Genomic DNA, 10,833 nt, shown 5'->3' with positions numbered 1-10,833 from the left:
CCAAGCATCCAAAGCCAAGCTAACGTTCCAGTTTAACAAATACAGGTGCTCAGTTCACCTATATTAGTAATTTGGTACCCATTCCACCAGGAAGTTCCTGACAGAAAAGGTACTTGCATAACAGATATTACAGAAACTGACTTTATAACAGGGTGTTGTCATGACTTTAGTTTAGCACTTTCAGACGGAGCTGCCCTGGAAATCCTTCCCAGAAAAGATCAGGCTGAGCCCAGGCTGACAGTGTTCAGATAGAATTGCAAAGTGCATCTTTTAATTCATAAAGTCTTCTGCTGATTTAACGGATAAATAAACCCACATAGGTAGTATTCTTCACGGCAGCAGGAACATCAGAAAAAAGCCAACAGTTTTACTTCAAGCTTTTATAGCCTAATAATTTTGTACAGTATGATAGGCTATATATAAAGGAAAGGTGTGGAACAATCAGGTTAGAGACTTAAATTGTATGTATTACGTATCCATTATTTATAGGCTTTTGCTAAAGCATTATTTAGTCCCATTCACAATCCCGAGTATTTGAAAGTTGAATGTAAAGCCTCTTACTGGAAAAAAGATGCAGAGAAGGAGATCTGCTTTAAATGCACTCTGAAGTACTGCTAGAGAGTTTTTATGAATAACAGATCATAGCACTTCCTATTGTTTTATATTTTGTCTTGCTTTAGAGACAAGAGTGATGTCATAACAGGGGGAAACTTGTCATGGACACACATTAATACCTGAACACAAGGAGAAGACCTTTGATAACAGATATTTGGATAAACAGATGGGTAATTCAATCAGGGGAGAAAATGCTGAATTAAAGACATTGTTAGAGTTCTGCATATGTCTCAGAAATTCTACCTCTGTTCAGAGAGACACATGCTAAACTGCAATAAAATTACTATGTCCAGCTCTGCAATTTCAATCATTCGTCCCATTTATAGGGGTCTTTTTGTCTTGAATTAGGCAAAATGTGAGCCCAACAGGAAATTAAGCAACCAAGCAAAATCAGGAAATTCACTCAAGTAGCTTAGCCAGTGGAATGCCACCGCTATCTTCAAACTAAAACTCCAAAGAGAAGAGGTTAAACTGCAGTCAGATTTATTTTCAAAGTAGCTAATGTGCTTTTAATTTGTACAGGGTTGGTAACCAGGAAAAAAAACAGGCAGAGCTTTGCATTGATGTTGTGACATTTGCTTTTATTTTTTTTCACATAAGGCTTTACCATACAGACATACATATCTATGTAATGAGTTTAAAAATGCACCATTTGTAAAAAAAATTAGAATGACAAAGTTGGAGATGCTTGTTATAAATTAAGTACGTGCTGGCTTTAGAACATTAAAAAAGAACTGAGACAGCAAACATATACTCAAAGATTGCACTTTTTCTTCAAAAAACATATTTGATGATAGCTGACGGGGGGAGAGGGAAATTCTAGCTGTTTACAGTGGCCTCTCTGCATCTGGGATCTACACATCCACGTGTGGAATATTTTAACTGATTTTTGTGGGGGCAAGCTACAATTTTTCGTTCACAGAAAACACCCTCCTCCCTGACCCCGAACCCTTAAAGCAATTTCTTGCTTGCAGAATACCATTATTATTTATCTACCAAAGTACCTAGGAGGTCTAATGATGGTCTAGGTCCCTGTTATGCCAGGCAGTGCACCAACACAGATTAAGTGTACAGTCCTCCTGAAGAACTGTCAAAGAAAGGACGAGGCAAGAGGAAAGAAGCAGGCTGCTACCAAAGTTAAGGGAAAAAGAGTATCTGTGTGGTGATCAGCCTGGTTAGCAGCATCTTCAGCACACCACTGGCAGGCTTTGTCAAGCTTCTGTAGATCTCGGAGTAAAGTCAGAGCTTGCAATGGGACATGAGAAGACATGATGATATAACTTTGTAGATGCCTAGAGGCAGTTTCTCCAAAGCCTGAAGACTGGCACAGGAGAAAGCCAAGAGGTGTCCATCGGTAGTCTAGTAAGAAGACAGAGGTTCCACAGCTGATCTTTGTTATGGATTCTGGTGGCCCTTATTGTGTTAGATACATTGCAATTTGAAATCACATTTTTCAATTGTGTTTGTAAATATGCGTTGCTGCTTAGCAATGCACTGTGCTCACCATTGATTTAAATTAAACCATGAGATGCTTCATTAGCTTCAAGAAGAAGCCGTGGAGCCTCTGTGGGTGCTAGGTTTGGGGCTGGAGGGCCTCACTGGTTCTTCCTGAACCCAGTACCTGTATCACAATCTTCCTGCTCACTTCCTCCTTTATGGGAGTAAGGCTTTGGGCACGGCCTTCAACGTACTTGTAACAATCTCAGTTCAGTATTAAAATAATGGCTATAATCAAATTGCCTGTCTTTAGCCAATAGTATTGAAGATGAGGGAGAAATTATTGCTGCCCCGCTTTCCTTTTCCCAACACATAGCCACCAAAGCATGTCATTTGTGCCTGTCCATGCATATCTGTATATGATGTAATACATTTAAAACCAGTTGGGCAGCTTCAACTGGATTTGGTAAAGGTTTAGAGGCCTTTTGGAGGTTGTACACAATTTATGGAATTATCCAACTGAATAGAAGACACCCTACAAGTGTTCCCACTGAAGAAAAAGCCACTTAACTAGCTCCTACAGTCTTAAGGCAACAAAGAATACAGAAAAAAAACCCAAACTTGTGAGGCTTTCTCCTACCCCAACTGCAGGAATATTCAGTCAGGACTTGCATCTTAGTCAGTCAGCCTTGAAACATCCAAAAGACACCAGGTTTCATTAAAACAGAGGGTTTTTTAAATTTACTAGCTCAAATATTATCACCTTTCTTCTTCAGAGACATCTTGGATGTCTCATAACTCAAAACACAGAACAGTTTAAGCGAGTGCTTTGAAGTGATGAGGAAACCCTTCTTTCTATAGGACTGATGGATGTCTCTTGCCATTTCCTTCCCAGTCAGGGGAGCAGGGACATGAAGGTTCATTTGTCTTTTTCTATCCTCTTCCTCTACAGCCAACAGCCTGTTTGACCTCCTGAATCATTTCGGCCATCATAAAAGCCTCAGGCAATGGTGATCATTTGTGTTTTCTGCTTGTGAAACACAAGTTAGTCTCCTGAGAATTAAAATGCTTTAATTTAATTGAAACTTCTGGATTTAATATACGAGCATCTTTGCTAAAGTTAAAGGCCTGAGGGAAGTAGAAGTGATCTTATGGTGCAGTTCATAGCATCTGGGGGGCTCAAGAGGCAGAAGCTGCTATTGCTTTATTGAAAGGTACATAGAGGTAGAATAGGCTATGAAGGGCTTTGAATGGAAAGATGGGGAGCATGTGGTTCATACAACAAAAATAAAGCCAGTGCAGAGTTAGAAGGAGAAGGCTAGCCTGTCTAAAGGATGTGGCTAGACAACCATTGCAACAGCAGCTTGAATGGATATGAATGAGACGAGATTGTATTAGTCAAGGAGAAAAGTGAGAGAAAGTTCTATTTGAGTCACAATGGGTTCGACCTGTCAGTTACTTGTCTGGGACAGGATTTCTGAGAGACAGGCTGCAATTTTAGTTTGAGCAGAGGAGGCAGGTCTGGGAGCATGAGTAGAAACATGGTATTTGAATTGCCTTCTGCAGGAGGAATTATCTAGAAATATAAGATGTAAAAGAAAACCTTTCAATACTTGAATATACCTGACGATTATTATGCACAAATCTATGTGAAGAATTAATCTTTAAAATCTTGGGTATATATCACTTTGCTCAGCTGAAAGGCAAATGAAAATTCATTCTTAAATACCTGTTTTGATTTGACGCCTAAAATAGTTCCTTCTTTATCTAACCACAGACAATTTAGGAATGAAATTCAGTGAAATACAGATATTACTGGTTTGCAACCACTTTGTTTTCCAGTAAAGTTTCATGTTTGAAAGACCTTTTTCTGGAAACCGGTAAAAGGTATTAAGGCCTGATACAGTGCCACTGCCCAATGCACATCTTCCACCACTTCTCAGCAAATTTCGAGGTAGAATAAAAGAAAAAAATATTTATGCAGGTATCAACAATTCTTACTCAAAGAAAGTATTTATCCATCGTGTTTCCACAGAAAAATTAGTTTCTTGTTCCCTCAGATTTCTGGAGAAGTAATAACAGAAAAGTACCAGAACAGTGCTAACTACTAACTCCTTAAAACAAAAACCCAAACCAAACCCAGCCAAAAACCCAAAAAACCCTCAACTCATAAAAAATGAGAAGCAGATGAAATGGCTTATACAGAAATTCTGTATTAAGGATGGTGAAACATAACAAGTGTGAGATGTTGTGCAGAGCATGCTTTAAGTAACAGTGCTTGTTAATCAAATTTATTTGTTAGTGATCTGTCTTCCCTATGCCTTGCATTGGAAACCACTAGAGGAGCTCTGTAAGCCCAGCCGTGGCAGAAAAAATGCAAACCACAGAACTCAAGCAGGCCTCATGGCTGCACCAGGATGCAGGTAACTGAAGCACCTTCACTGTCCCTGGCTTTTTCCAAGGAGAGACAAGCTAGGGAAACGTTCTGGGCTGAGAAAAGGCTCGCTTAGGAGGTAAGACGTTTGGTAAGGAGGGAAGTGTAGGGAAGGTCTAGGAGGGAAGTACTGTATATTGCAAAAAGAACAAGGCACTTGGAAACGTATGTAGGAAAGGCTAGAAACTTGAGTAGGCAGAAGATGCTTTGGCTGAACTCTTAGCAATTCAGAGTTCTCATGAGTGGGGCTGTTCCTAGGGGACCACAGTGAAAAGGAGAACAATGCTGTATTGGCTCAGCACTTGGAGCTTGATTTGCCCTTTTTGAAACCCTGTGGCTAAGTCATACCCTGAAAAATGAAGTATATCCTGGCCAGATGGCTCAGTTTAAGAAGAAGCAGGCAACTGTGTAGCTGGAATAGCAGGTAATGGAGGTGAAAGGCTGGGTGTAGGAAAAGTCAGCTGTGTACAGGGGGCATAGGATAGAGACACCCTTCCATGAAATCCAATAAAACCTGATCTGGTCATGATTAACTCAACATTTTCAAAATCCTTTTAAGAGCTCACAAAGAAAATAATGTCTAGCCAACTTGTAGTGGTATACGAGAGACCCCCTGACTCTAATATCCCAGGATGTCAGCCCTCTACTTGTTACAAATTTTGATGCTGAACACTGCTTTGCTTCTCCATTCCAGCTTATTTATTTAGCACACTTATGGCTTTATCTCATTTATAACAAGCCCTTGATCATAAGGAAAAGGACATTATACAGAAAACTTAAAATTTATCTGTTTGAGCAGCCTGAACAAGGTTTACATTAAAACCACCAACTGATACACAAAATTAGTGGCAGAACTTCCTCTTATGCCCAGAACCTGTATGCTCAGCTGTGAAACTGCTGAACAGAGAGAATGGAGAAGTGTGAAAAGCATTTTTGATGAGGCTCAGCCATGCTCAAACAAAAATATGCAGGGTATCACAGGACCCCTCAATACCTAGAGCAGTGTCTCCTGTACCCGCTCTATGGCAGACTCCAAAGTCAGTCCAGTTTCTTTCTTCACCTCCTTGCATGGGGACTGCCTGGGATGGGAGACGGAATCCACATTGCCCCCTTGCTCCCAAGGGCAAGTGCAAAGTGACCCTGAGGGAAACAGGATCAGTACAAGATTTTATATCTTTCTGACAGGCCTTCATAAATTTGTCTTTTAAAACAGAGGCCCCTTTTCCATCATACGTATTTTATGGGGAAACAGATGAAAGACTAACAGTGACTGCTACAAGAAGATAAATACTGAGACTTGCTATCCCAACTCACTTGTCTTGCTTCTGTAACATTACAAGAGTACCAGGGTGCGTAGGAAATACACCAACTTTTGGCTTACTAATGCTGTTCTAAGTAAAAAGTGATCAGTGTACACAGCAAAATACCTTTCCACCCATTTGAAATAGAGTTGGAAGCACTCATCTGAACCTTATGAGCAGCTGTGCACATTACAGACTGTCTGAACTATTTTTGCACTTCATTTCTTTAACAGCATCAAATAACTGCTGGGCTCCTTATCTACAAACAGTATGAAAATGTAACAGAAAAAAACAATGTGAAAAGTAACAAAAAAAGAACCGAGTTGTGTAATGTCCTCCGTTTCCCTTCTTGATCTTAGGTGGTAATTTGCCTAGATTGGCAGCAGCTTAGTAGTAACACACACATAGTGTAAAGGTCTATATTTTTGTGTGAGAGGTAAAGCCAGCGTGTCACTCATGCCTATCTACCCTGTTCTGACTACGAAGGGGGAAACATTTCCTTTCTTGAATAATTGGATCTAGGACATAGGTGTCGAGATGGGATTTAAGAGCAACTGCTATTTCTTTTTGCAAAATAGGGGTCAAGATGGACCAAACTGAACATATCACCTGTATATGCAGGGAAGTCTTGTGTATGCTTAGTCCAGTAGTTTAGGCACATAAAATCCCCCAAAAGGTATCTTAGAGCAATCATGCTATGCATCAGTTCCCCAAGTGAAAGCTTTCTCCTGAGGTTCATTCTGATTGCACCTATTTCATCCTGTGCTTTATTGTAAAGACAGCCTTGTGTCTCTCTTCAGGTTCGTTGGGGTTTTTTTGTTTTGTTTTGTTGGTTTTTTTTTTTTTTCCCCAATTCAGAAACCTGTCTATATTCAGGTCTTGCTGTTTTGCTCGAAACAGATGGCCCTTCCCGGAGACACACAGTTGAGTGAACAGTCACCGACCACTTTAACATGTGGTAGCATGTTTGTAATCAGATATTTAAAGTGCTAGACAACTACTACTGAACCTTGTCATGAGGAAAATGTAGGTCTGTGTTTACGAAGATCTGAATTATAAACTGGATCCCTGCCAGAGCTTTACTCTTGGGTATAAAATAAAAGATGACTAGTTGAATACTGAATGACATTGATTAAAGCTACCACCTGCCCTGTCTCAGATATGATCGCTCACTCCTGTCTCCCACCCCAGTCCCTTAGTGTTTGTTGACTGTTGTATGATTTGCCCATGTAGTAAGTTCGGGATGCAACCAGCTGATCATAGGAGGTACCACCTCTGTAACATCACTAGTTTAGGGCTCAGCTTCCTACCTGTTTTTGCACTACAGAGAGGTAAAGGCACCCCAAAAGAAGAGAGTATCAGCCACTGTCACAATGGAAAAAATCTGACGAAGTTGGAGAAAAGAATGGCAAGTGACAAAAGAAATCTGGGCAGAAATTATGGGGGAGCATTACATAAGAAGAGAAAGAAGATTTAAGAGTTATCTAATCCATAAGATAATTTAAGTGTTTACCCTAGGTGGAAACAGCCAGCCTATGGAAGTTGAACACAGAAGCTCTGACTGTTGGGGGAGGTGGCTGTAGCTCCTTTCACATGCCTCCCCCTTCGCTACAGCCATGGCTGTAAGTAAATAGTCGCAACCAAGAAACAATTCAGTTTCAGAAACACAAAGTTCTTTCTGGTTTTACCTTTACTTGCACTAGAAATACTGCAGGAGGCTGGAAGAAAGTATTGTAGCCTAACCGAGAGGGACATTAATGTTTCAAAACTATGAAAATGGTTGAACTTGTAAGTGAGGGAAAACCAGCTTTACATCAAAATCTCACGCCTGAGCTGCTAAACTCCAGTGGAATAGTTAGATATAATGGTTGTGAAAGACAAAATTATATTATGACTTCATTTTTTTGAAAGCTAAATTGTTAATTCTAAGTTTGGCTAAGGATTTAGCAATAAAATGCTTCAGGGATAACTTGTTTTCAATGGGGAATTCTGTGTACAAAACTGATTACAGGATGGAGCCAAATCCCTGCCAAATATATGGGCAGGACCATGAAAGCAGATGAACTACGATTTCCCATGTACTAGAATTCACAATAAGGCCAGGAGCAAAATGAGCACAACCAGAAAGTATTTCAAGAGCCAGGACTGAGCTACGGGAGAAAGCTGTGAACTTTTCTCTGTGTACCTTTAATCGCTTGCAAGATCTTTCTAAAGAGAGGTAGGTGTTGATCTTACAGTGAACTAATTTAAATATTTATTTTATAATTTGGGAAAGGTATCTTGGAAAACTATAGGAAAAAAAAAGTCAGCCTAAGGTTTATCAAAATAAACACGCAAACTTTTTCAGAAAACTGGGTACTAGTTGGGTTGTACAACACGCAAAAGATGAGAGGACAGTGATAAAAGACCAAGCAAAAAAACCCAGTAATGCTGTTTGAAGTAAAATTGTGTTTAAGTTATCCGTCTCTTAAGGTTAAAGCTTGAAAGCTTAGAAAGTAAGCAAACCAAAGTAAGGATTTCCCAGGAACAGGGTTTTGGTTTGGACTCTGCATTGCAACGGTAACTCAGGTAGCTATTGCAGCATCGGCTTGTAATTGAGCAAAATCTTGCAGGATAATAAGTAAAGCCAGCTGAAAAACTTCTAGGTCAAAGGAAAGGTGAGGGAGTTAAATAGAATTCCATGTGCAAACGCTGAAGAACAAGGTTGCAGAACACAGAAACGACAGATGCTTGTTAAGGGATGAGAAGAGCTTGCTAATAGTTATCATTAATAAAAAATATCTGTACCTCAGTAATGTTAGGCCTGTAGGCAACAGTAAATCAGGGTTTGCTTTCTCATGATCTTAAGGATTATGCACCCACATAAAGCAGGCTCTGCCTTGACAAGCATACAGTGTAATTGTTGTCCAAACACATCCCACTTCCTCACTACGGCTGACTCATAACTGCTTCTGAAAAACTCCCATAGGAACATTTCTTGCAGAGTGAGAAGCAGATGTTGGGGCTTTTTCTGCCCTCCATTTAGCAAGGCAGAAGACAGCACCAGTTCGGGACCACACGGGACCCCTGCGGGCGATGAAGCTGAGGTATTTCCAGCAGGTCAGTCTGGAAGCTGCCAGCCAGCTGAGGGAAGCAGGGAGCAGGCAAGCAGAGGGCAGTGTAAGCACACCGTTACAGGGCGCAGGGCAGCACGTCCGCGGAGGAAGCTGGAAGAACCAGCTATGGGGGAAAAGTAACGTAAGCAGCGGGAGCTGGTGAGGGCAAGCCACGGCCAGGGTTTCTGGAAGAAGCCCCGGGTGCTGTTCCCGCTCCCTCAGGGACTGCCACAGGCCCAAGCCCCCACATCCCTGCCTTTCCGAGAAGGGGCCCTGCCAGCGTTGCCAAGCGGGTGCAACCAGCTGGGCCAGGCCTGGCCGTGGCCGATGTCGCGCACAGACCGACAAGACCCAAACCCAGCAGGACAGCACCGGCTGGCACGCCCGGGCCCCGGTCCCGAGGAGGAGCAGCCCCCACCGGCCAGGCCGCAGCCCCAGCGCCCTGAGGGAAGCGCCGCCGCTGCTCCCGCCCCACCCCGGGGCGCCCCCGCGCATGCGCAGCCCGACCAGCCGAGTCCCGCTGGCTGCGCCAGCCGCGCACCGCGTCTGTCCTGCGGCTCCATCCGGGGACGCGATGACGTCATGGCCCCGCGGGCCACGGGCGCCGCTCCCCCCCCTCGGTACCTGGATAGCCAATGAAAGCAGGGCGCTGCGCCGCCGCAAGGCCTGCTGGGGGCTGTAGTCGGCGCAGCCTCCCCGTTCCAGGCGGCGCCGCAGCTGTGCGTCCCTGCGGGAACGGGCCCGCCCCCCGCCCCTTGTGGGCCGGGCCGGCTCGCCCCGCCGCCCTATGGCAGAGCGGGTCAAAGTTCGGCGGGCGGGCGGTTCAGCCAATGGGAGCGGGCGGGTGCCGGGCGGGGGCGGAGCCGGCTGTGTTTTGTTCCATTGCCGTTGGGGAGCCCGGTCCATACGCGCAGGGGAGGCGGCCCGGGCGGGCGCGCGCAGGTACCGGCGCTGCGGTGGGGGAGGCCGAGGGGAGGGGGTGGGGCGGGCAGCGCCCGGCGGCGGAGGGCGAGCGCAGCCGGCAGGTAACAGACGTTCCGGCGGCAGCGCCGGGCGGAGGGGAGGCGGCCAGGCCCGCACCGCTTGCCGGAGCCCGGGCGGCGGGGCGGACCGGACAGCTCTCGGCGGGCGGGGGAGCGAACTCCGCCGCGGCGCGGGGGGGACCCTGCGGCGTGGAGGTGTCACCCTGGGGCGGCCCTTCCCCGCGGCAGCGGCGTCCCGGTGCCGCAGAGCTGCGGGCTGCTCGCCTCTCCAGTTATATCGATAGATCATATCGGTAGGGGTTATATTTGCGACGGTGTCGGGACCGGGGGCCGCGCTCCGCCGGCGGAGGTGAGCGTTGGCTGCCGCTTCCCCTGCCCGGAACGGCAGGCCGCCTTTGGAAGTGGAACGGCGGCTGCCCGCGGCCCTGGCAGAGACAGAACACCCCAAAGCCCAACTTGGTAGCGTCAGCCGGTGCCGCCACCCGGGTGGGCCCTGGGCTGGCGGAGCGGAGCCCCCTGGCAACTAGGGCCAGGGCCCTGGCGGCGGGAGGGGAAGGGCCGGTGCCCGGGCTCCGCGTCCCTTTGTGCCGCTGCCCGGCGGGACACATGCCTGCAGGGTCGTACCTCGGAGGCGAGTCCCCCCGCTTGCCCCAGAGCAGGGTTATCTCGGCGCAGGGGCGCGTTTTTCCACGGTAGCCGCCCGCCGCCGCGGTTCCGGGGAGAAAGCCGTCATCTTTTTCTCCCTTCCCCTCCCTCAGCGATAGGAAAGTTGGTTTCTAATTTATGCCTCCTGAGTGTAACGACCGGTTGGGTTCAAAAGTCCGGGATCGGCGAGTGAATAGGCCCTTTGTGTGAACCCGGCTTTTTTAAGGGCAGGACCGTGGCATTGTTCTGATTATTTGGCTTATTAAACGTCGCCTGGACAGCGTGAGGGCGAGCAGAACCGTGTGCCCGGAGGGAACGCGTGC

General features: G+C 45.8%; 1 protein-coding gene across 2 annotated transcripts in view; it reads left to right on the top strand.

Annotated features, from left to right (window-relative positions):
- The first annotated feature begins 9,707 nt into the window (after nt 1–9,707).
- FAM53A (family with sequence similarity 53 member A) overlaps nt 9,708–10,833 on the top strand; it is a 73,945-nt gene continuing 72,819 nt past the window's right edge. For both annotated transcript variants that reach the window (XM_080366852.1, XM_080366851.1), the window contains exon 1: nt 9,708–9,824. The gene's annotated coding sequence lies outside the window, so the exon portion shown is untranslated. The remainder of the gene's footprint in view (nt 9,825–10,833) is intronic.

Source organism: Falco punctatus (assembly GCF_963210335.1).
Source record: "Falco punctatus genome assembly, chromosome: 1".
Taxonomy (NCBI): domain Eukaryota; kingdom Metazoa; phylum Chordata; class Aves; order Falconiformes; family Falconidae; genus Falco; species Falco punctatus.
This window is presented reverse-complemented; position numbering and strand designations above follow the sequence as displayed.